The 26,376-nt window shown below is 44.4% G+C and overlaps 1 protein-coding gene across 3 annotated transcripts in view; it reads right to left on the reverse strand.

Annotated features, from left to right (window-relative positions):
* LOC137532531 (contactin-4-like) overlaps window positions 1–26,376 on the reverse strand; it is a 434,987-nt gene that overhangs the window by 257,604 nt on the left and 151,007 nt on the right. Inside the window, exon 1 of one of the 3 annotated variants that reach the window (XM_068253131.1) lies at window positions 7,476–7,544. The exons of 1 other annotated variant lie outside the window; for it this stretch is intronic. The gene's annotated coding sequence lies outside the window, so the exon portion shown is untranslated. Of the gene's footprint in view, window positions 1–6,593; window positions 6,618–7,475; window positions 7,545–26,376 lie in introns of those variants that run through there. One more of the 3 variants, XM_068253134.1, reaches the window with a different exon arrangement.

A 26,376-nucleotide genomic window follows, 5' to 3' on the forward strand; every position in this document is an offset into this window, starting at 1 on the left:
ACATATCTATGTGTTAGAATGGCCCAGTCAAAGTCCAGATCTAAATCCAATCGAGAATCTGTGGCAAGATCTGAAAACTGCTGTTCACAAACGCTGTCCATCTAATCTGACTGAGCTGGAGCTGTTTTGCAAAGAATAATGGGCAAGGATTTCAGTCTCTAGATGTGCAAAGCTGGTAGAGACATACCCTAAAAGACTGGCAGCTGTAATTGCAGCAAAAGGTGGTTCTACAAAGTATTGGCTCAGGGGGCCGAATAATTACGCACACCCCACTTTGCAGTTATTTATTTGTAAAAAATGTTTGGAATGATGTATGATTTACGATCCACTTCTCACGCGTACACCACTTTATATTGGTCTTTCACATGGAATTCCAATAAAATTGATGCATGTTTGTGGCAGTAATGTGACAAAATGTGGAAAACTTCAAGGGGGCCGAATACTTTTGCAACCCACTGTATACACGCATGTAATATTTGGCTTGTGCACATGTGTACCATTTTTTATCTTTTTTTCACTAACTTTCTGGTAGAGGGAAAATATATTTAAGTGACAGTGCCCATCCTTACATTTTATTAGTTTTATCTCTAAATACATGCACCCTTTCTATCTCCCATTGTGATTTGTTGTATAGGTGTACTTGAAAGCATGGCGTTTTTGCACATTTGTATGCACTCTAAGATACACCTTATGACACATAAGGCACATGCATTGCTGGTAGCTAGAGTAGTGAGTAGTGAGAGTGATGTGGTGGCTGCCATATTAGTTTCATTTTAAGCAACGCACATTTCCTGGCTGTTCTGCTGATCATCAGCCCATAATCAGGAGCATAGGTAGAAACCATGGAGCCCCATAGTAAACATTTATAAGGCAACTTTGTGCCCCCCCCCCCCCCCCATCAACACCCACACACATCTGCAGTGTGTATACTTCTTGCTTTCATGGAAGCAGACATTGGGTTAACATCCCGTGTTCACAAATTAGCTGCTCTGCCGAGGCAGCCAACTGACACAGCTGAGAGATCAAATGAGGGGGAATTAGACAGGCTAAAGTCCATAAACACATACAGGGTGCATTACTCTCTGTTCTTCTGTCCTGTGCAAGAGTTCAGATCCACTGTAGGCTCTTTCACAGTGGGACAGTGCGTTTGATGTGACGTTAAGGTCGCATAACATGCCCCTAATACAACTCATTTGTTTTCGTCGCACAAAGATGGAACGAAAATGGTGCATGCGTTTACTTACTGAGCATGTGCAACACACAACGCAGCAGATTTATTTCTGAACGCACAGCATGTAGCACTCTCTAAATATTGCTACACGTTACACACAAGGCAACGTGTGCACTGTGAATGTCGCACAGACTTAGTATTGCTGTGCGTTAGTCTGCGTTAAAACATTTTCTAACATGCAACTTTAACGTTGCACTGTGAAAGAGGCCTTAAAGGGAACCTGAGGTCAAGGGATATGGAGGCTGCCATATTTGTACAGTTGCCTGGCAGTCCTCCTGATCCTATATCTCTAATATTTTTTAGCCATAGACCCTGAACAAGCATGCAGCAGATCATTATATGTAAGAGAGAACCCGAGAGGCCAGAATAGTGTAGTAAGTATTAAAAAAGTGATAATGAAAGAGTACAAAGTTATACTCACAAAGCAGGGTTACCACCAGGCAACCACTGTACAGGCAGGTGAGGAGATTATCCTGTCCCCACTCAGGAATAAGAAGTCGCTCTCTGTAGACAGGAAAAATAAAGGGGTATCTCCCTCCACCAAGGGTGGATGTAGATATGATGATGAACGGAACAGAGGCGCCAAAAAGTATAAAATCAGTTATTAAAAAGTTAAAAGAATTGCTTAGGAAGCAATGGTGGACTTACCTCCTGCAAACAGACTCAAGAGACTGTCTATTCAAAAATTATACAATGTTTATTAGGTATACTCCAGGGGGTAACGCGTTTCACAGGCTCCGATTGTATATTGCCTGATGAAGCAGGTATGAGCCTGTGAAACGCATTGCGAACCCCCTGGAGTATACCTAATAAACATTGTATAACTTTTGAATAGACAGTCTCTTGAGTCTGTTTGCAGGAGGTAAGTCCACCCCTGCTTCCTAAGCAATTTTTGAAACTTTTTAATAACTGCTTTTATACTTTTTGGCGCCTCTGTTCTGTTCATCATCATGCAGCAGATCAGGTACTCTGACTCAGGTTTAATGGATTGCCATATGCTTGTTCCAGGGTTTTACTGGATCGAAGTAAAGGCCGAAGTCTAATGGGGCCGCAAAACGGGACCACGGAGGGGACCCGGAGGACGCTGAGGGACCTCGCGGGCTACAGGGGGCTGGAGGAAGCCCCAGGGAAGTGCAGATTTCCATTCTAAAGCTGTGCTCAGGGTCTCTTCAAAATAACTTTTCCGCGCTCTACAATTGAAAAAGCACCAAAAAGTACCAGAATGTGATATGGAGTATTTTCTTGCTTGCTGGTGGCTTAAAAGGCATTTTAGGACCAGCTGTAAAAATATCACCTAGGAGAAAACTTAAAGGAAACCCGAAGTGAGAGTAATATGGAGGCTGCCATATTTATTAACTTTTAAACAATACCAATTGCCTGGCAGTCCTGCTGATCGTGTGTCTCTAATACCTTTAGCCATCGACCTGGAACAAGCATATGCAAATCAGGTACTCTGACTCAGCTGACTTGGGTTTTACTAGATTAGCCATATGAGTGTTCCAGGGGTTTTGACTCAGACACTACCTATGCCAGAAGATCAACCAGGCTAACAGGCAACTGGCATTGTCTAGAATAAATATGGCAGCCTCCACATCCCTCTCACCTTGGGTCCCCTTTAAATACAGATAAAGCTAGTACTCCTAATGTAGTCTTTTCCCACTACTTTACAACACAGAGGTACCCAGATGTCTGTCCGCTGAAGCTTTATAAGCAGATCCCAGGATGCAGCGGGCCACACCTACTGACCCAGTTGAACAGAATATCTTACCCGAAGTTTATAGCAATATCATAAAAGTAGACTAGCAATATTCTTCCTAGCAGACTGAGTGGCTTCTAGCATCATAAAGAAGCCAGAGCCCTGACTCCCCACTGGGAGGCGAACTTTGGCTGAACTGGGAGCAATAAAAGTTATGCAGCTTTAAAAATATGATCTTCATATCTTGGATACTGCACCAGTCACGCACTAGCCACGCGTAAACACGGACTTGTTAAAGTAAAACTGAAACATGGCGTGTAAACACCACAAATCTACGACCTCCAGAAGCCAAGAGAACCACAACTCCCAGCATAACAGGCTGGCAGAAAACCACACCTCCAAGCTGGCTCACAATCACACCGGAGGTTCCCACAATGACATATGGAGCAAAAATGTTAATTGTTAATAATGTTATAGCAAACCTCAACTGAAAATAGACTGCAATTTACTACTGTAAATTGTATGTGTAGTAGTTATGGTAAATTGGGATTGTCAATGAGAAGCAAGTCATTCTGAGTTAACGCAGGCTTTACGCACATTCTGAATGCAAATTTAAAGCAGACCTACTAATCTGGAGTTAGATTGGTTCATTTGAAAGCTGCATAACTTTGCATTCAGAGTTTGCATAATCCAGCATCAGCTCAGAATCATCTGCATCTCACTGACACTCCCTATACAATAACATTTGTAAAACGCTTTTCTCCCATAGGACTCAAAGCGCATAGTTATGTCTCTGATCAATACTGCAGGGTGGACTGTGTTACAGAGGAAACAGCCAGGTGTTCATAAATGCCAGACTATACAGGTGGCTTTTCAGTTTGGACATACAGTAAATGCTTCCAGGGAGGGAGATGTCCTGATTGGGTGTGGCAGGGAGTTCCAAAGTGTAGGGGCAGTATGACAGAAGGCTCTGTCTCCAAAGGCTTTGAGATGGACTCATAGTGGTGACCAAGTTGTGGTATGGTAAATAGAACCGTGAATGCTTTACTTATGCATGTCCATTCCCTGGGGTGGAACAAGGGAAGCCCAGGCCCCCTGGCAAACACAATTATCCCGACACCTGGTGCAGGAGGTCCCTACACTGGAATTGGGAGCTGTATGAGGATATGGGAAGCCTCTGGACCCTATGCTGGAATTGGAGGCTCTATGATCATCTCGGAAGACCATCCGTACGTTTTCAGTTATTGAGGTAACCAACTTTTTACCACTCCCCACTTTAGACTTTGGTTTAATATTGCCCATGACGCCTCTCTCCATTGTCTGGGACTTGGGTTTAATTAAGGTGAGTAAATATACAGTATGCTGAGTATGTCCTGGTTGATATCGCATCTGTTTAGGGCTTTGTTTAATTGAACATCTCAGTATTATCCTATTAATTGCTGAAATAAGAATTAGCACACAAGAACACGCCAACTCACACTATGTTGTAGTGACTCATAGCCAAAAAGTGGGAATGGTGTGGAACTTATAGACAGTTTCTCAAATATAAAAAAAAGATGTAAAATAGGCTTCAGATCAGACCAGCATTCATACAGAGTGTCCGCTTTAATAACTTCATTAAAGTGAATGGGAACCGCATTTAAAAAAAATGAGATAGATACTTACCCAAGGAGAGGGAAGGCTCTGGGTCCTATAGAGCCTCCCCGCTCCTCTCCTGGTCCCCTTGTTCCAGTGCTGGCTCGCCCGGTAGCAGCATTTGACTAAATTAGTCAAATACTGCTTTACCTGGCTGAAGGAGGCTTCAGAAGTCTTCAGGGAGCCCGAGTGCTCCTGAAGAAGGGCGGCCCTGTACTGCACCTGCGCAAGCACGCTCTCTAGCATGCTCACGCCTGTGCAGTGTGGAGCCGCACGTCTCCCAAAGTCTTCCAAATACCTTTTCGGCGGGGGATTGAAACTGGGGGAAAGGGGGGAGGGGAGCCAGCGCAGGTTAGAGAGCACCGAGAGAGGAGACAGAAGGCTCTATATAACCCAGGGCCTTCCCTCTCCTTAGGTAAGTATTTGCTTCATTTTTTAAAGAATGCGGTTCCCATTCACTTTAATACCTTAGTGCTATGGCTGATGCTTCAAAGTAATCCCAGTTACTTGTGGTTGTGTCTGATGCACGTCTCGCTGCTTTCATAGGCCCAACAAATCCTCTGGTCAGTTGTTTGTTTACATTGGTATATTTAGCTATGACCCACGTGGTGAAGCCTAGTGGGCATAATATATGGGTAAAATCCTGAAAAGTAGATAATCACTATTGTTGTTGTACATTTGTATAGCACTAATATCTTCTGCAGTGCTTGCAGTGCTTTATGGAGTCTGTAGTCATGTCACTAACTGTCCCTCAGAGGACCTCACAATGTAATCCTTATTATAATCGTCCTCGTAAAGACAGAGGCACCCAAGTGTAAAAACATATGTAACAATTTTTGATAGTTAAAATAAAAATGAGAGGTAATCTCTTACCTCTCCTGATGCCAAAAACACCAGTAGTACTGGAAAAAGTATGTATTCAAAACACAAAATAGAAAACGCATTTCATGGGTACTAGCCGCTTCCTCAGGTCAATACACAGTGCCTCGCAGCAAGGTGAATAGGATATGGACGCTTTTGATTTAATTTTTTTCCCCCTAAAAACTACGTACCCGATAGAGCAACCATCCAGCTTCCAGCAGGACCAGAAAAACCGAGCAGGGACATTTCATTTCCTGCTGGCTTATACAGAGGTTGCAGGCATATGCACCCCTTTCTTGTAAGTATAGCTGTATATACTTATACTAAACCATTGGGCTCCTGGTCTCTCTGTTTACCTAGGTCAGTGATGGCTAACCTTGGCACTCCAGCCGTGGTAGAACTACAAGTCCCATGAGGCATTGCAATACTCTGACAGCTCTAAGCATAACTCGGCGAGGCAGAAGCATGATGGGATTTGTAGTTTTGTCACAGCTGGAGTGCCAAGGTTAGCCATCACTGACCTAGGTATTCTTGTGTACAAGGTCACTACAAGGATCACTGAAACCCTCCTTATTATAATCATAGTCAAAAGTCTCACCATACTATTATTATATCTTTATACAGCACTGACATTTTTCACTGTTCTGGATCCAATGAATGACCGTGGGTGCGTTGTAGTGGGAACCTAGACACACAAGTGCAGCATTAGTCAAAATTAAGAATTCAGGTGGGTAAACTCCACTTACTCAAATGTATAAGAAGCCAGACTAGGATTCAGCATGTCAGCAAATATGTGGACCTGATGTATTAGTAGTTTTGGGAGGAGTTATAAAATCTCTGTTTTAATGGCAGAAATGGATATAATAAGCGGGATGGGTCCGGCGTATAGCTTCTGTGATTGCAGCAAAGTCACTCTCAGCATCTAGTTCTATATAATCTCTTTCTGCATTCCTGCCAGCTACACAGATTATGGATCAATTGAGCTGAAGAGGTCCCAGGCCTGAGGCATGCTGGGTACAGAACCGTCTAATAGGATATAGGTCAAGGCACAAAGATGGATGAGGCTGCACTGCAGGGAGCAGTGCATTGTGGGAGACCAAACTTTCTACACTAAATAAATGTAGCAAATCACAGGTGCATTGCAAGAAAAGGCACACAGTCTATCCAGACCTTAAAGGAAACCTGTGTAAGGATACTGATCCATCCAAGGGCCGTCCCTTAGCTGTTGCCGGGCTATGAACAACCTGTCCATCACATGGTAGACCTGGCATTCACAGATGCTGCTTGCAGCTTCTGTCAGCTGCAGTGTCGTAGCTATGGAGATATGGGCCCCCCAAGCACTCTTTACATAACAACTGATATGGCGCCACAAAACCTGCCAAAGTCATACATAGTATCAGAGGTGTAAGAAGAGGCAGTGAAATAGTTTGTGAATGATTACACTCAGGGGCGTAACTAGACTTAATCGCCCCCCCTGCAAAAATGATAGCATGGGGCCCCTTTGGTTCCAAACCCCATGTGCGTCATGCGATCGGGAGCTGGTGAATGGCAGCAGAGAGTGTTCTGCTGTGAAGCAGCCTCTGGAAGCAGGAAATAATTACACACTCTCCTGCACATGGTTTTCGTCAGTAAATTGGGAGGTTTCTTTGCTAATTGGCTGCACTTGCGTTTGGGGAGCAGGAGGAGGAAGGGCCCCCAAAGCCTCTGGGCCCCCCATGTGATGGCAGGGGTCGCAGGGGTGATTGCAACGCTCATGATTATACTATTCAATGCATCCATAAAAGTGATCACTACCAGCACAGGACCAATAAAGAGCTAATACTGCATTTGAGCTTGGGTCCCTATGGGCCCCTCTAGCCCAAGGGCCCCGGTGCGGCTGCAACCTCTGAATCCCCTATTGCTACACCACTGGTCAGCTGGTTATCTCTTCAGCCTCCTCAGTATTATCAATGAGACAGCTCAGTATACTTTTCTTAAAGAGGAACTCCAGCCTAAACAAACATACTGTCATTAATTAATTAAAATAGATAGGTAATATAATCTCTTACCCACCCTGTTTTAAAAGAACAGGCACATGCTTGATTTCATGATGGCAGCCATCTTTTTGGTTGAAAGGAGGTGACAGGAAGCATGAGACAGTTCCAACTGTCCTGTGTCCTGAGCACCTCTCCCAGTTGCTAGGCAACATGAACAACAACATAGGAAATCCCATCCTGCTCTGCACAGCATCAGGTAAAAAAAAGCCTGGGCTTTTTTTCTTTGATGGGTGGAGCTTAGGTAAAAATGCAGCTAAAAATGAGGCTTTGGTAAGAAAAACAAAGTTCTGCTGCTGTGAAACTGTTAAAGAAACACCAAGCCTTTTCAGTTCTGCTGAGTAGATTTTTTAGTCCGGAGGTTCACTTTAAACCCCCCACCAAAAAAAAATATACAGTTATATACATAATGAGCAGATATAGAGCTGACTAGTTGACTAGTTCAACACTACTGTCAAAGGCTTACCCTTTAAAGTACTGCATTTCTGTAGATAAGTTGGATGAGGACTGCTGATTAGCGTCAAGCTGTGAGGATATGTGAGTACCCTAATATTAGTCTGTGGCAGACAGAAATAAGGGCCCGTTCACACCTGAGCGGGAATCGCACGATTCCCGCTCACGGCAAACTGCTAGCAGTTCTGCAAGAACCGCTACACAATGTAGCGAGTGGCAGTGTTCTCACTGCCGCGGTTGCGGTTAGCGATAACCGCAACCGCGCTGCATGCAGCGGTTTGCCGGCGACGAGCGTTCCGCGATCGCGATTAGCGTGCATAGCACGCTAATCGCCATCGCTCCAAAACCGCCGCAGTGTCCAGTGATTTTTCCGCGCTAATCGCGGGAAAATCACTCCCGCAAAACGCCGGCGATGCGACTTTAAGTGTGAACGGGCCCTAAGGGGTGCCAGAAACAGCCTCCTTACAGTTCACTCTTCCCAGAGATGGATTGTAATGGGTAATGGGGCCCTAGGCAAGGTTGTAGATTTGGGGCCGCCGTGTGGTCCTGTTGGTAAGCTGAAGTGAAGAGAGGTCAAAGAAGGTAAAAGGGGGGGGGGGGGGGGCCCTTGACACACATTAGGCCCCAAGCACCTGACTAGTAATAGTAGACCCATACTAATGCACACACATATATGATGACTCATCTGTCTAATTGGTTTCTGAGCAAGTACCTGCCACATAACATGCCTACAATCGGCCAATATTCACGGTCCCATGTGATCTTTAAACAACTGATCAGAACCTCAATTATCAGTTGTTTCCAGTTCTGCTGCAGACTTCACTTCCTATTCTCGGACAAGATTACTTGACTATTGATGGGATTATTTAAGCGGAATTTAGATTAGATTGGAAGTGAATATCTGCAAATGCACACTGGCCTACATACTGTATAATTAAGCCACCAGGAGATTTGGGCGCAGGGTAAAGGTGAAAAACGGCTCACCCTGCTCCTGCAAAAGTCCTGGCGACGTTAAAGGGAATCTGAAATGAAAGTAAATGTACTGTATGATATAATGCCTTGTATGTGTAGTACTGCTAAGAAATAAAACATTATTAGCACAGATATGAGTCTGATATTGTTTCCAGCACAGAAAGAGTTAAGAAACTTCAGTTGTTATTTATGCAATAGAGCTTCTTTGAGCTCTGCGACTTTATAACGTCATCATGGACACCACTGTCTTTGAAGCACTTATCTCAACTGTCTCTCATTGTTTCTTCTTTGTTTATAGTTTTTCTGCAGAGAAAAGTTCAAAAGGTCACTAGCCTGCTAAAAGCTATATACCTGAAAATAGAAATATGACACTTTTGTCTTTGCTATTAATTATCTGTACTACACAACAAATTCATTATATCATGACGTGTTTTTTTCCGCTTCAGTGTCACTTTAATTATCATTCCCCCTCCAGGTCACTGTGGACAGTGGGGAAAGATGTAATTGAGCTGCCAGCTATTGCTTGCAGCCGTAATACGCTGTTTTTGTAGTAATTTGTGCTCCGTCTTTTGACAGCACCCAAATTACTGTCTGATCACTGCTTTAGCTATAATTCCCATTACGGCTTGTGGCAGCGCTGGCTGCGCCAACATCTCCTGTTTGTACTTAATTCGGCACACTGGGCACACCATGTAATTTCCCGTCAGAAAGATGGGTCGAATAGGTAATTTCCCCCAGGTCCGGTCTGATTTCCGATCGTTTTTCTGATCAATTTGCATAGAAGTGATTAGAAAATCGATAGAAAAAGATTGGATCTGTCGGAAATTATCTATTGACCCATCTATCTGATGGGAAATTGCATGGCGTGTATCAGGCATTATATTAACAAGCTGACACATCATTGCGGGGCACTTGCTATGCACATTCCAACCTGAATAATCCCAAATACCTTCTGTTTTCAGAAGGCAAACTTCTGTTTTGCATGAGTACGTCGTGAGATGTTTTCAAGAGACTAGATGCTCAATTCAGTAACATCACATCAAACATGTCTAATGAAAAATCCAAAATATTGATGAAACATTGATGAAGCTGTTTGTCTGTTGATTTGATCATTGATCAGGCTGTTCTTTGATCATCTGAGCATGTTGGCCAGTGCATGGGTCACTGGTGTGGACGATTGATGGTCGGGCAGCTTTGTATTGCATAGAGTGATTTCAATCAATAAAATATTGATCACGCACCTGATTGGGTAATGTCACTCAGTGTATGGCTTGCTTATAAAACCACAGCTGTTTACTGCGCATATTGCATTTAGTAACCAACAATGACATAACTACAATTCACAGGGCCCCCCAGTGAAACTTCAATGCCCCCCCCCCCCCAATGCTCACACCCCTTCCCTTGCCTCCCCTTGGTGCTCTTCAAGACCTTGGGGTCCATCTCACAAGGGTCATAAAACAAATGTAGCCATCATGTTCCTCGCACTCAGGGGCGTATCTGGGTAATGTAGAGCCTATAGCAAACACTGAACTTGCGCCCCCCCCCCCCGAGCCCCCTACCCCTCTAAAAACAGCATCCTTCACCATGTACATGGTTTATGATTACCTGTGTTTTTCAGCTCGGGATATTTCTGAAGTTACCTTACTTCCCTCTCTGTCCTCTTTTCTAACACTAAGCCAAGTGAGCCCTCCATACATAAATTAAGAAGCCATGTTCCCCAGATAACAATTAATCTGATCTGAGGTCTGAGCCATGGCGCCCCATGGTGCTGTGGCACCCATGGTACAAGCTATGCCTGCACCCTCCTAGATACGCCTCTGCTGGCACTCATAACAAGTGTAGCCACAAAACCAGCTCATCTGATGTATAGTCGCCTGTATCAGAGGAAGGGAATTTTAGAAGTTAGGGTCCCAAAACAGCTCCCTTCTAGCTACACTCCTGGTAATAAGTGACCTATTGAAAGTCAGATTACTGTATTCCTGGAACAATTCTCAGATGAAATCTCCACATTATACAACCAGGATGAGCGTCTCAGGGCAATAGGGGAGGACATACTAATTTTATATTACAATGCAGGGAGGTGGCAGGTGGGGGTTGTAGAGTCCCTATATCCGGTCACAGATGCTGTGCCTATGCTCGATAAACAGGTCCATCTATTATGGCAGGAACGCTGCATATTAATGTTCGTATGATTTATGTTCTATTGGGAATAAATGCGGATGTCTCGAAAGCACACACTTCTAGATGTTTCACACAGTAATAGGGGTGATTCCACAAACGCAGTGCGCAAATACTGTGCCAGACAATTATCCTGCCTCTGGAAGAGTAAGAGGCATTTAAAGAGGAACGGTAGTAAAAATAACAATGTAAAAAAGTGCTTATTTTTTATAATATTCATTTATAGATTATTTAGTCAGTGTTTGCCCATTGTAAAATCTTTCCTCTCCCTGATTTACACTCTGAAATGTATCACTGGTGGTGGTGACAGATGATCTGCCAGATGATCTGTACGGAATGTTTGTTACTGAGCGTTCTATGCACAGAGGGAGATGCTAGTTGCTTGGCTGTTGGAAAAATCTGTTATTTCCCACAATGCAATGAGGTTCACAAACAGCAAACTGTCAGGACCATGGTTCTGACATCACACTGTGGGGGGGGGGTTCACCACAATATCAGCCATAAAGACCGCCTTGATGATCTATTTGAGAAAAGTTAAAGCTTTCTTTTGGAAAAGGGGGTATCAGCTACTGATGAAGGTCAATCTTTGGTTATAGTTCCTCTTTAAGGGCGTTTTCCGATACATAAAACACATTGGCCCATATGCAATTCACTTTTTCTCTTAAGTTTTCTCCTAGGTGATAATTTTTCACCATCTGTTTAAAGTAACCCTAAGCAGAGCTTTAAAATAAAATTCTGCGTTTACCTGGGGCTTCCTCCAGCCCCCCACAGCCCACAAGGTTCTCTGGCATCATCTGGGTCCGCTCGGTGGTCCGGCTGGGAGCCCCGTTAGCCTGGCAACTTCGGCCGAAGTCTAACAGAGCTGTCAGCGGGACCACGGTAGGGGACCCGGAAGATGCTTAGTGACTTTGTGGGCTACAGGGGGCTTGAGGAAGCCCCAGGTAAGTGCAGAGTTCCATTTTAAAGCTCTGCTCAGGGTCCCTTCAAAATAACTTTTCTGCGCACTACAATTGAAAAAGTACCAAAAAGTACCAGAATGTGGTATGGAGTATTTTCTTGCTTGCTGGTGGCTTAAAGAGAGACTGAAGCGAGTGAAACAGCATTTGATTATTGTAAAGCACCTTACATAGTGCTAGACCGCTGCATCCCCGCGGCAAAACGAGGAGTTTATACCCCCCAAATCCCCTCTCCTTTGTCCATGGAGCGCTTCCTGCTTGAGGCAGAGCTAATGGCTGTAGCTCTGCCTCTTAGCACGTCAATCCCGGCTGATCGCCGCCTCTCCCCGCCCCTCTCAATCTTCCTTCCCAGAGAGGGGCGGGGGAAAGGCGGAGATCCACGTGGCGATTGACGTGCATGGAGGCAGAGCTGCAGCTCATAGCATCTTCTTCCATGAGCAGTAAAATCCACGACCAAGAAAGTCGTGGATTTTGCAGGGGGGATATAAACCCCTCGTTTTGCCGCGGGATAGCGGCGGTTTAGCACTATCTATAGTGCTTTACAATAATCAAATGCTGTTACACTCACTTCAGAGTCTCTTTAAAAGGCATTTTATGACAAGCTGTAAAAATATCACCTAGGAGGAAACTTAAAGGAAACCGGAGGTGAGAGGAATATGGAGGCTGCCATATTTATTTCCTTTTAAACAATACCAGTTGCCTGGCAGTCCTCCTGGTCGTGTGCCTCTAATACTTTTGAAGCCATCGACCTGGAACAAGCATATGCAAATCAGGTACTCTGACTCAGGTTTTACTAGATTAGCCATATGCTTGTTTCAGAGTTTTGACTCAGACAGTACGTATGCCTGAAGATCACCTGGACAGGCAACTGGCATTGTTTACAAATAAATAAATATGGCATCCCCTATATCAATCTCACCTCAGGTTCCCTTTAAGAGAAAAAGGAACTTGCATAGATATGGCCCCATGTACTCTATCTTCCATGCACTAAAAACACACGCACACACAAAACCGCAACAACATAAATGAATGTCTGCAAAATTTTCCATGTTTTCCCATACTATTCACTAATTTTGATGCCGTGTATTAATGCATTTTAATTCATATATTTAAGAACAAAATAATCAACAGTATGAAAAAAAAAGCTTTCTTTGAAGAGTATGAAAAAATAGCTTGCTTTTGACAAGAAAAAGAATACGGTATGTAAAATGTGATTTGTTTTTTCAAAAATACAATATTCCGCTTAGTGAGAATACAATAGTGCAAAATATGTGTGTTTTATTGCATTTTTATGGTGCTCGAATCAATACAACCAATTCTAGAGGGACAGAGTAGTGTGTAGACCTCCTCTGTGGCCTAGTGCCTGCTTACCAGAAGGGACAGAGTAGTGTGTAGACCTCCTCTGTGGCCTAGTGCCTGCTTACCAGAAGGGACAGAGTAGTGTGTAGACTTCCTCTGTGGCCTAGTGCCTGCTTACCAGAAGGGACAGAGTAGTGTGTAGACCTCCTCTGTGGCCTAGTGCCTGCTTACCAGAAGGGACAGAGTAGTGTGTAGACCTCCTCTGTGGCCTAGTGCCTGCTTACCAGAAGGGACAGAGTAGTGTGTAGACTTCCTCTGTGGCCTAGTGCCTGCTTACCAGAAGGGACAGAGTAGTGTGTAGACCTCCTCTGTGGCCTAGTGCCTGCTTACCAGAAGGGACAGAGTAGTGTGTAGACCTCCTCTGTGGCCTAGTGCCTGCTTACCAGAATAATAAAAAAAAAAAACGCCAAAACCCATTACGAGCAAAGAAACAAAGTAAGTTAATAATGAAAATAAATATATTCTGGAACCCTTCAGACAGTCAGATGATTAATGCAGCTGTGGAAAATGAGTAACAATGTCTCCTGCTCTGTGCAGCTAATTACTCCGGCAGCAAGACGACCAGCGTTATTAGGGCCGCCCGTACTTCACAAAGATAGAGCAGATTCCAGGCTTGTAAAGAGGCACAATTTCAGCTTCCATCAGTTTTGTATACACATAGCTTGCTGCAAATTGAAATGGAAAGATAACTTTTAATAACGTTATATTCCAGAAAGCCTAGTGAAGCTCTGACAAACATTTGAAGCAATTTTCAGTGAAAGTGGAGTTTCAATTTGACTGAGGCTGTCTGGACTGCAAGACTCTCTGTGATTGCTGCCTGGGAGGCAGACGGGATGGGCAATTTACTGTAACTTCATTTAAAGTGGACCTAATCCAATGAAAGATGTACTTGTTTGTAGCATCCACGGCCTCCGCTTCCCCCCCCCCCCCCCTGTTAGGAGCCATGGGAAGAATGCTTGCGCGTTATGCTGGCCATACACTATTCGAGTCCTAGATCAGACACACAATTGATACCTCATTTAAAATGGACTCATTTAATACATTCTGCTCTAAAAGATAAGCAACAGCATAATAACATTTAAAGAAAAACATTTCTTTGTTACAGCTGATACAAATCCTGCAGTAAATCTGCAGCGTGTCTACTTCCTGCTTTCATGGAACAGACAAATGATTAACATCATGCTCTGCTGAGGCAGACACAGCTGAGAGATCAAATTACAGCTGTGTTTAGTCACAGATGAGGGGGATTAGACAGGCTAAACTCTCTAAATACATACGGGGTGCATTTCTCTCTGTTTTCCTTCTGTCCTGTGCAAGAGTTCAGCTCCACTTTAACTGGTCTAGCACCTCGCATCAGCAGAGATCCTGTCTAATATTGATTGCGCTGCCACTGTTGTATGACGTAGCACAAAGCTATGGGAACCCTCATCACCTTATCTTATGATTTGTATCTCCTTATCACTTTATCAGGGATGGTCGGAAAGGCCGATTTCCAATTCTGCGGACATTTCTTTTTTCTGCCAATGCCAATTTCCGATTTTCCATTTTTTTCAATTTCCGAGGAGTCTTTTTTTGTTGTTTTTTGCATTCTCTGATTGGCTAAATACTTCTGAGTTGACTCGGAAGTATTGGACCAATCAAAAAAGGCAGAATTTTACAGCGGTAATTAGAATACCATGTAAATTTTAGACCAATCACAAAACTTCGAGTCTTGTGATTGCTCTAAAATGGCAGCAGTAATCCGACTTTCACTGAAATATTCTGCATTCTTTGATTGGTCCAATACTTTTGAGTTCTGTGATTGGACTAAAATTACTGAGTGGAAATCCAATTTCCGAGTTCGGTTTTCCGATCGGTTCTGCCCATTTCCGTTCAGAAATGCGTAAATTTCAACTTCGCAGAATTTGGATGAGCATCCCTACTCTTTATAGCATAAATTATCTCTATGTATTTGCTTTAAAGAGGAGCTGTCAGCCATACTATCTCAGCAAAAAAACTACATATATAACTAGATACATACTTGCTCTACTTACATAATATATGTATGTATTGCACTGTCCACGTTTTGATTTTAGTGAATTTTCTATAGTAAAAAAAGAGGATTTTCTATTTTGTTTGCGTCTATCCTGAAGCCAATCCTGACATCATTTCCTCCCTTAATCTGTCTGTGTATTATTGCCTGCCCCCCTCTCAGTCTTCAGACACTCCCACCCAGGCCTGCAGTAGATAGTGCATTGAGAAATATTGGCCAATCAGAGAGGAACAGAGGTGTGGGAGGGGAAAATTGGAGGGAAAGAGGCTTCAGCGAATCAGGCTGCATTCGTTGTCAGAGGGGAAAGTAAAGAAGAAAAAAAGAAAACCCATCATGCCCTGCAACTTCCTTTGTGCGACAGATGTACCAAATAAGAGCGAGGGAAACTGAGGAATGAGGTTTTATGGAAAGAAAAATAAGAGTGATTTTTAACTTTTGGATTGCCTGGTTAGTATCCTTATTACATGTTTACCAGATAAAAATAAAGAATTGATTTTATGCCCAACAGTTACTTTTTAACTCACAAGGCGCATGATATACAAATGGCAGGGGAGCAGCGCCCGTTACACCCCGATTGGGGTTGTCACGCCCTCTACCCTGGAAATGCAAATTTACCAGCCTTTTGTATGTCAGGCGTAATGGTCCTGATTCATATAACAACGGTAAAAGTGATATATACACACATGGAACATCAATTTTACTGCTGTTTACGCAAGCAACATAACATGCATATGCATTATAAATTATCTCTACTTATCTGTCTTTACTCATGATCTATCTCTCCTTATCTGTTTTAACCAATTAATTATCTCTCCTTATCTGTTTATCTCATGAATTATCTTTCCATATAATAAAGCCTTGTACACACACTAGAGGAAACTTGGCCAAGGTGGCCAATAATGAACGCCTTTTTTTTTAGTAATCTTGTGTGTACAGCTCAGCCTGTTGATTCCATTCAGCTGAGAGCATAGTTCTCCCCACTCACCCCTGACATGATGTCACTCCTGCCCTGCTTCATCAGCCCTCTGTCTTTGGCTCCTCCCACTGTTCCTGCATTGTTCTCAGTGGAGGTCCGTCCTGCTAGATCATTGGCATTCCTGGGGCAGCCTTCACAACTATTGTGCATGTGCAAGCCTGGACTTGGGCATGCCCAGTATTGACATGCTTGTCTTTGGAACTACTCAGGGACATAAGTAGTTCTGAAGGCTGCCCTAGGAGATCTAAAGAGCTATTTGACCTAGCAGGACCAATACCGTCAACCAGGAAATGGCATTGGAACAACGGAACTTACTGAATGCCGGGAAGGCTCTATGGTATTCAAAGCCTTTCCTCTACTTAGGGATGTATCTTCTCACTTCAGTTTCCCTTTAAGAGTTTTCCTTTAAAGTGTACCTGAGATGTAAGGATATAAAAGTTTTAAACAGCTAACGGGGCTTTTACCAGGAAAACGAGGAGGCGGAGGAGGATGGCATGGGAGCGATCGGTCTGGCGGGGGTTGGAGGAAGCCCTGGGTATGTATAAAACTTTTATATCCTTACAGCTCAGGTTTCCTTTAAGAATGCACCCTTAATTGTGATTGTTTGGAAAAATGTGATCATTTTATTGAATGAGAAAGCTGGAAAATTAGATCTAAATGCATCATTCAAAATGTTGTTGCAGCTAAGCATTCTGGGACTTCTAGGTCTGAACAGAGGTCAGGCCTGGACTTGTAGTTCCTCAGACTAGAGAGCAATCAGACTGTATTCACATTTGTATTCTACTGCTACTTCCACTTTGACGCTATATCAATATATCAAAGGTTGATACCTTCTATACGGACTCGGAGAACGATATGCTTAGTTACACCATATTTATTGATCCAACTATAAATAATTTTACACTTTAAATGCCTAGTCTCAGTGAATATCATTCTGATAGTGGCAGGGAATATTCAAGAAGTAGAAATATAAATATGGTAAACACACACGATCAATAATGTAATTACAATACATTATCAATTTTTCCCCCCAAAGAGAATTAAGAAACCTATAGCTGCCTGTTGTTAATATGTGTACAGAAATGCATATTGTGACTGCACCCTGTGGTCTGCCAGCCATGTCAATGCATTTTGTTTGTTGCATGTCATTTAGCTATTCAGAAGAACATGGGATCGACAAACGGCATCGTCAATACCTCACATAATGATTGTCTTTATCATTTTTTCTCTCTAAAGCATTCATGTCAAACTCCAGCCCACAGGCCAATTCTTTCCCTCAGAACCATTAAATTTGGCCCTCAAGTGGTTTCCCCACTTTGCATTATGTTTGGCCCACTATAGACCACCAGGGAAGTTATATTGGAGGTAAAGCCCTAGATCACCAGTGAAGCCATATAGGGGAGGGGGGGGGGGGGGGTGTAGCACTAAACACCAGGGAACTGTATAGGGGAGGGAGGGGGGGCACCTGGGAACTTTTATAAGGGAGAATGGTGCCCAATAGACATCAAGATTGGCCTGCGACTAGGTCACCGGAGTACAATTATGGGCCACTTTGTATTTGAGCTTGACACTCCTGCTCTATAGTGTGTACCTAGACTCACCCCCCCTCCAGCCCCATTCTCTTCCCGATCACACCACTGTTGGCTTTCCTGGCCTAATAAATTAGTGGTACTATCCAAATTGATGAAAAAGTTCTAAAAATTGCTGTGGCGCTGCCCTGTCCCCACATGCACACCCAGTGCTTCCATAGAAGCAGAGAGAGCAATTGTTCAGGGTGCCAGAGCGTATAGGGGCCCCCAAGTTTCCTGACTCTCCCACTTTCAGGGTGTCATTAATGAGGATCTAGAGGTGAAGGGTTGGATAAAGACCACCACAAAGCACTATACTGTATCTGTGACCAGACATGCATATCTACTATCTGTAATCTACACATTAGGTTCTGGGTAAAGCTAGCTTCTAATGACGTAATTACAATTAATAGGTCCTGACAGCAAAACTTGATGGGCCCCCCATTGTTCACACACCTTCCCTTGCCTCCCCTTGGTGCCCTTTATGGCCTGACGGCCCATCTCACAAGGGTCATCAAACAAGTGTGTCCATCAAGATCTTCACACCCATAACACTTGTAGCCACAAAACCACCTGATCTGAAGTATAGACCCCTATATCAGAGGAAGGGAAGGTTAGTAGTTGAGGCTCCAAAAGGAAACCTAAAACCTCAAGAGCTTGGTGAGAGTAAGATGAAGAATAAAGGCTGGCCTGCTGTCCTGTGCTGCTGCAGTTTTCAACCAAAAATAGACTTGCATCAGAAGCAGCTTTTGTCAGTGACAGCATCAATCCTCCAAAGTACTCACAACCTTCAGGCAATTACAACTGGACAGAAACTCTACAGAAGTTACAGCAAAGTCCATTAGCTGGTTTCTACGCTTATTGCAGCTCACTGCACAAAAAACACCCAGTTGGTTCTGGCTTTCTATAATGTAAAAAGTCACTGCAGCAACAAGAGGGAGATTTTTTTTTCCATGTGTATTAATGCCCAGACTTACCTTATATCACAGATGTTTCTCCCAAGTAAAAGTAGCCATCTTTGGCTTTGACTATAGACTAGATAAATAATATTTATATTGCGCTTTTTTCCTGGCGGACTCAAAGCGCCAGAGCTGCAGTCTCTAGGGTGCACTCAGTGTGCAGTAGCAGTGTTAGGGAGTCTTGCTCAAGGTCTCCTTACTGAATGGGTGCTGGCTTACAGAACAGGAAGAGCAGAGATTAAAATAATAAACTCCTAATGCTCTTCTCACTTTTGGAATGCAATACCCTGTCCCTCTTATGTTATAAAGTTCATCTTTTTACACTATTATACAGATCTGTGCAAGGAAATGCATTTATCTACCTACCCCCAAAAAAGCGTTCAAAATCGTATTGAGTATCCCTCTGTTGCGCATTCATTCTAAATGATGTGGCTGAATGGAGGTGGTATGGAGGCATGACCAGTGATGTGGAGGGGTGTGGTGGAAGGTGCGGTGAGGTACAATGGGAGGTACCCAGTGTAACTAACCTAGGGTTTCTTTTAGCCCCCTATAGTCTTTCAAGTCCCTATCTGTCCTTCCTGTCCACTCCGCCTCTGTGCCCCTCTGAAAGCTAGCCAACTGGGCCAGTTGGTGGCTACTGCTCCTGCACTGTCTGCCACAGCTGTGTGCCTCCTCGATTGCGATTCTGAAACTGGGAGCGTTCAGTGGATGCACAGCAGCATTTTTTACGAACTGCGCAAGCACAGATTTCTCCCGGCCACAGATGGAGGAACATGGCCCTGGCCACACATGCAGCTTTTGGAGGGAACATCTGCTGCTTAGCACATAATGTCAATAAAGGACTACAAGAAGCCTAAAGGTGGCCACTAACTGTCCAATTTCTAGCGAAAAATCGTTTGATCGATCAGAAATTCTGATCGGACGAAAAATCGTTCACTACACCATCAACTAACCAATCTTTGCTTCCTATCTATCATGATCACCAAGAAAATCCAAATTTTCTTTCGATGAAAATTTATTCAGGCGACATTTTTTTTCACTCGTTCATAATTAGAGATGTTGCGAACTGTTCGCTCGGCGAACATCTCTGGGGCTTTTACTACTTCCGGGTCGCTCTGACCCGGAGTAGTATGCCTGCGCTGCCCGGCGAAGCGCGTCCTAGATCGCGCTCCTGTTGCCGGGCACTCTCTGCCGTGACGTTGTTCATGACGTCACGCACATGCGCAGAGAGTGGCCGGCAACAGGAGCGCGATCTAGGACGCGCTTCGCCGGGCAGCGCAGGTGTACTACTCCGGGTCAGAGCGACCCGGAAGTTGTAAATGCCCAATGTATTCAGAGATGTTCGCCGGCGAACGGTTCGGGAACCGTTCGCTACATCTCTATTCATAATCGATTGTGTCTACCAATGGAGATTTGTTTACAACCAATTTGAAAACATCTGACAAATGTATCACACAAGTTTAACTTTTCTCTAATAGAAATTATCGAATTGAATGAGTGAAAACATTGCTTGGATCTATGAGGCCCCTTTTACAGATGCAGGCTAAACCTGAGTTGCATTACCCTATTTTGCGGCAACGGGCCGTAAAAGCAATGAAAGACTATGGAGACATTCACACTTACTGCAATCCCTCCCTTGTAGTGCTCCGTAAGTGTCTGATCTAAAGCAAGGGCAACAGTGTGTTACTACAAGCACTGTGCTTACCGTATGGTGCTTGGGGTAATGGTAGTCTATGGGCGATGCGCATAGTGTAAATTGACAGAGCGCGGCGCATTGCAGCAGACATGCGCCGACTGACGGGAGTTCCATTGATGTACTTCCTGCCCAGCAGGGAGTATGTCACTGTCCAGGGGCTGAGCAATGCATATGTCTCATCGGCCCATCTGCCACAGGGTCATATATTTGTCATTTTGTGCATTGTGGTGGTATGCGGCAGGGGCCAATCAAAACATTTTGAAAAAAAAACTGGAGATTTGATCACATTTCTCCATGGAAAAAAATAGACCATTAAGATTTTCTATAGTGTCTATTGAAAAAATAAAATTAGAAAATTGGATGCTTTATTGTATCGTGTGTGCACTATGCACAGAGGGCCACTTCACAGCATTCTCAGACTGTTCTGCATTCCCCTCAGTCAAACACCAGAAATAATAGGTTTCTAGTAAAATTATCTGTACAAAAACAGACCTAAATCTGAACTATTGTAAATCTGGACTTGTGTGTATTCAGTGTGCTGTTTTATTTGAAAACTCTGGAACATTGTATGTCTCAGACTCTAAGCCTGTAGTAACGTGTTGCAGCAGTAGATCGCTCCAAGTGACATGGCTCTAAATACAGATACTGGCAGATTCCTCCATACGGTGTTGATCTGATAATCCGCAAAGCGCTTTGTAAATAATGAAACTTTGCAATGCTGAATCCATCACACTCCAAACAGCCCCCGATGTGCCACTTCCTGAGTTGCTGTGTGAGGACGCTGATTTCTGTCTCACGGAGCAATGCTGATTTCTGATGATTGAAGAGATGTGAAATCTCGGGGAGAGCGCAGGATGGCACCCTGAGATCCACAAACGTGATAAAGGCTCTAATTGGGGAGTCACTGACTCCCACTCTACCTCCTCCAATAAGAAGCGGCTCAGCCAATCAGCGCCAGCGGAAGGCAGAGCTGATTAATTGTGCGCAGAATGTCTTCGCTATTTATATCCACTGCGCGGAGACATCTCAACAGGTCGGTAGAAAACGCTGCACACAATCACACGGAAATAGGTTAATTAAACACGATTCAGAGCGGGCCAGGAAACCGCGCAGGGAAGGCAGCGCTCGTACGGAAGGAGCCAAATTAACACACCAGTATGGATAAAGCAAACATGAAATGCGGAGATTTACTAGAAATCTGAAGCAAATAGTCAAAGCCAGCAGTATAAAATCATTCAGAGCCGGGAAAGGGGGGGGGGGGGGGGGGGGGGGGTCTGGCTCATGCGGGAAGCAGGTCTGCCGAATGGGATTCACTAACCTTCACATTCAATGCTCATCGGGATGTATCACGGCTGCAGCCATATGCTGCTCATCCCACAAACACACAGGCATCTATGTCTGAAGCATGAGGCATATCACTGGCTCACACACTGGACTTGATTCACTATAGCGTGATAACTGATATCCCAGCAGTTATCATGTGAGCTGCCGCGCACAAAGGTTTGCGCACAAACAGCATTACTTCGTGTGATAAACGAAGGTTTGCGCGGTATCACGTGCACTTTTTACGTGAAAGGCGGACATGATCACGCGCAAACCTTCGCTTATCACGCAAAGTAACACTGTTCGCACGCAAACCTTTGTGCGCGGCAGCTCACATGATAACTGCTGTGATCGCAGTTATCACTCTATAGTGAATCAGGCCCATTTACTTAGAGTCTGCAGAGCATGTCCTTTAAAGTGTACCCGAGCTGAAGCTCAGGTACAAAATGAGATACTTACCTAAAAAGAGGGAAGCCTCAGGATGTTACTGAGGCTTCCCTCGGTGCTCTGATGTCCTCGGTCACTGAGGGCAGCCCCCCGGAAGACTAGTGACAAGGTATTGTTGCTAATCATGTAAGGGCTGCGCAGCTTTTCTTCTTGTAGCATGGACGTGCAGTAGCTGGTCAAGCCCGCCCACACATGCGCAGTAAGCTGTGTAAGAGCAGCTGCCTGCTACTGCGCATGCACCACCATGCTTGCACAGCTACTGAACAGCTGTGTTCATCACAGAGGAGGAGCGTAGCCCCAATCTGGAGAGGAGCTGCGCTCAGCGACGGGGGACATTAGAGCACCGAGGGAAGTCTCAGTAGGATCCTAAGGGCCCTTTTACACTTAATCAGCTGGTAAGCGTTGGTGTGTGCAGGGCCGGATTTACCATAGGCTACTGTAGGCACATGCCTACAGGCACCTGATGTTGGAGAGACTGCTCCTCCCCTCTTTCCCTATTCAGAGTCCTGATTGAGGTTTCTCTGGCTATCTAATACTAAAAAGCACCTGTAGCTACCTATGATGGGCAAGGGAAGTAAGGGAAAAGTGACATCTGGGCCAGCCAGTACATTGTGGTGCGGTTTGACGAGGGTTTGTAGTTTCATGGAGGGTGAAGTCTAGGGTGCCAAGACATCTCTGCCTACAGGCTCCTGTGATGTAAATCCAGGCCTGGGTGTGTGTAAGGCCCCATTTACACTTTTTCAGTTGCTCTGTTATCACTCAATGGAAGGTATAGGAAAAACGCAAAACGCTCACACTCACAAAATCGCTTTGTGCAGCGATTGCATTTGCGTTTTAAAGAATAAATAAATGGCATTTATTCTTTTCCAGATCAAAGAGTTCACTTCCTGACTTGCGTCAGGGAGTGAAAAAAACACAATCGCTCTGCGAAAGTGCTTAGAAAACGCTTTAAATAAAACTCAGCACCCACCCGAGTTTCGGGAGGAGAAAATAAAATCAGTCACAAAATCAAAAATCGTTGGCGTCAGCGATTTCGATTTAAGATGTGAACGAGGCCTAAGGGATAGCAACACAGGATAAAATAAATGTAACTACCTAACAATCGCGTCACGCCAATGGGCGTGGCTACTGCTACTGGAGCTGGCTACTGCAGGAGATCGCGCGCAGAATGCATGCGCACCTCCTACTTGGGGGGCGGAGCTCCACCCCACCTTTAGTCTCCGAGCGGCGATCGCCGCTCGGGAGACTGTTAGACGGCGAAACCGCCGTTTTTCTACTAAGTACAGCGATGTGATCCATGGCAGCGCTGTACTGGGGACAGCCGTGTGACACGGCTGTCCCCCTGGGGCACCAGAGAGCGGTCGATTATTATAGGCTGAAGCCTAAGACAGCCGATCGCCATGATTGGCTGGCAGGGGGTGGGCGGGAGGCAGAGGGGGGAAAAACCCTTTATTTAATAAAAATAAATAAGTATTTGTAAAAAAAAACAAAAAAAACTGGGTGGCGATCAGACCCCACCAACAGAGAGCTTAGTTGATGGGGAGAAAAGGGGGGGGGGGGGGGGGAGATCAGTTGTGTGCTGTGTTCTGCAGCTTGGCCTTATAGCTTTACTATTAAATTTTACTAAATATGGCCTGGTCTTTAGGGGGGTTTAGCACTGTGGTCCTCAAGAGGTTAAAGGATAACTGTAACGAGTGGGATATGCCATATTTATTTCCTTTTAAGAAATACTAATTGCCTGGCTGTCCTGCCGATCCTCTGCCTCTAAGGGCCCGTTTCCACTAGTGCGGCATGCGTCTCGCAGACGCACACCGCACTGAGCCGGTGGGCGGGATCGCAGGCGAATCCCATGAGCCGTGCCATGCACGGCTATGGGATTCGCAGCCTCCGTGGCGAAATCTGCGGGGGGTTCCGGGCGAATCGCTCCCGCAAGCGATTCTGCCGCGGCGCCGTCATCCCCTATGGCAGAGTTTCCCCGTGCGAATGATGTGCGGGGAAACTCTGCAGAATCGCCGCGAAACCGCCCTAGTGGAAACGGGCCCTAATACTTTTAGCCATAGACCCTGAACAAGCATGCAGCACATGAGGTATTTTTGACATTCTTGTCAGATCTGAGAAGATTAGCTGCATGCTTGTTCCTGGTGTTATTTAGACACTACTGTAGCCAAATAGATCAGCAGAACTGACAGGCAACTGGTATTGTTTAAAAGAAAATAAATATGGCAGCCTACATATTCTTATCCCTACAGTTGTCTTTTAAAGTGCATCTTACCCTGATAGAAATGTAAATTTGATGTGTATGTATATTACATTTTACAATATTTCATGATGGTAAGGTACTCCTTGAAGTGTAAATTAAGATGGCAGCTTTTCAGTTCAGCCTTCCCTTCAGAACTGCCTGAGTCATAAGCCTGGAGGGAGCTAGTGAAGGCAGAGTCACTTGATTGACATATTTGTTCTGGGTCAGTAATTACCATGAATTTGAAAATATCAATGGCAGATGATCAGCACAACAGCCAGGCAAGGGTCATCTGTTACAGCGGACCTGAGCTCAGATCTTTTTCTCTGCTCTAAAAGATAAGCAGCAGCATAATAACCTTTAAAGATAAACTTTTTTTGGTTCAGCTGATACAAATCCTGCAATAAATCTGCAGTGCATCTACTTCCTGCTTTCATGGAAGCAGACATACGGTTAACATCCTGTTTACAGATTAGCTGCTCTGCCGAGGCTGCCAGCTGACACAGCTGATAGAGAATTAGACAGGTTTATAATGTATGTATAAATGCATACAGGGTGCATGTCTTCTGTCCTATGCAAGAGTTCATGTTTACTTTAAAGGACAAGTGAAGTGAGAAATATATGGAGGCTGCCATATTTATTTATTTTTATACACTACCAGTTACCTGGCAGTCCTTCTGGTCTATTAGGATACAGTACTGTCTGATTAATGCCAGAAACAAGCATGCAGCTAATCTTGTCAGATCTGACAATAATTGTCAGAAAGACTTGATCTGCTTTATGCTTGTTCAGGGTCTATGGCTGAAAGTATTAGAGGTAGAGGATCAGCAGGACAGCCAGGCAACTGTGGTATTGCTTAAAAGGAAATAAATATGGCAGCCTCCATATCCCTCTTGCTTCAGTTGCCCTTTAAGGGAAGTCTGGTATGGCTCCTTACATTTCTCTCTGAAAGGGCCCATTCACACTTAGAAGCGCAAAATACCGGCAATTTTTGCGGGAGTGATTTTACCCGCAATTTCATGCGGAAAAATCACTGGACAGTGCAGCGACTTCTCCACTATCGCGTTTAGTGCTTCTATAGCACTGGAACGCGATCGCCGGGAAATCGCCTGAAAATGGTGCAGGCTACGCGTTTGCCTTTCGCGTTTTTGGGCAATTTGCGGCGATTACCGCAAATCGTCCAAGTAAGAAAGGGCCCATAGGGTTTTATTACAGTGTTTGAATGGGCCCTTAAAGTTTGTTTTCACATGAAAACAAGGACACTGGTTATCTAGGCAAATCTTTTTTGAATAGCTGAATGTGTGTTTATAACATTGGAATGTTATTCAACAACAGAACGTATACAACAAATTTCGGTTGATTAAAAAAGTTTCCCTACCCCCGTGTGCCTTTCATCTGCCATATGCAGCAACGGCATTGTCTCTGCAGGTTTGGCGCTGTAACCGGTGGAATCCTCCTCCCGCGATGTGACAGTCGGCCGCTCCCCCGCGTCACTGACATCATTAAAGTGCTGCAATTAGCTTACAGTTAATTAGAAAACAGCAAAATATTAAAAGCGCCACACAGTGTCGCGTACCGGAGTGATGGTACAGATGACGGTTCCCACTCAGGGGCTGCACCCCGGGGTAATCAATTTTTTATGTTACTACAATTAAAATGTTTTAAACTGACAAAAATTATTTTCCACTCCACCGTTTCCCTGTAAATTGCGGCTGTTAATGATCCCCGCTTTCAGAGCGCGCTGCTTGAGTGTCAGCAACGG

This window comes from Hyperolius riggenbachi, chromosome 9 (genome assembly GCF_040937935.1).
Source record: "Hyperolius riggenbachi isolate aHypRig1 chromosome 9, aHypRig1.pri, whole genome shotgun sequence".
NCBI classification, from domain to species: Eukaryota; Metazoa; Chordata; class Amphibia; order Anura; family Hyperoliidae; genus Hyperolius; species Hyperolius riggenbachi.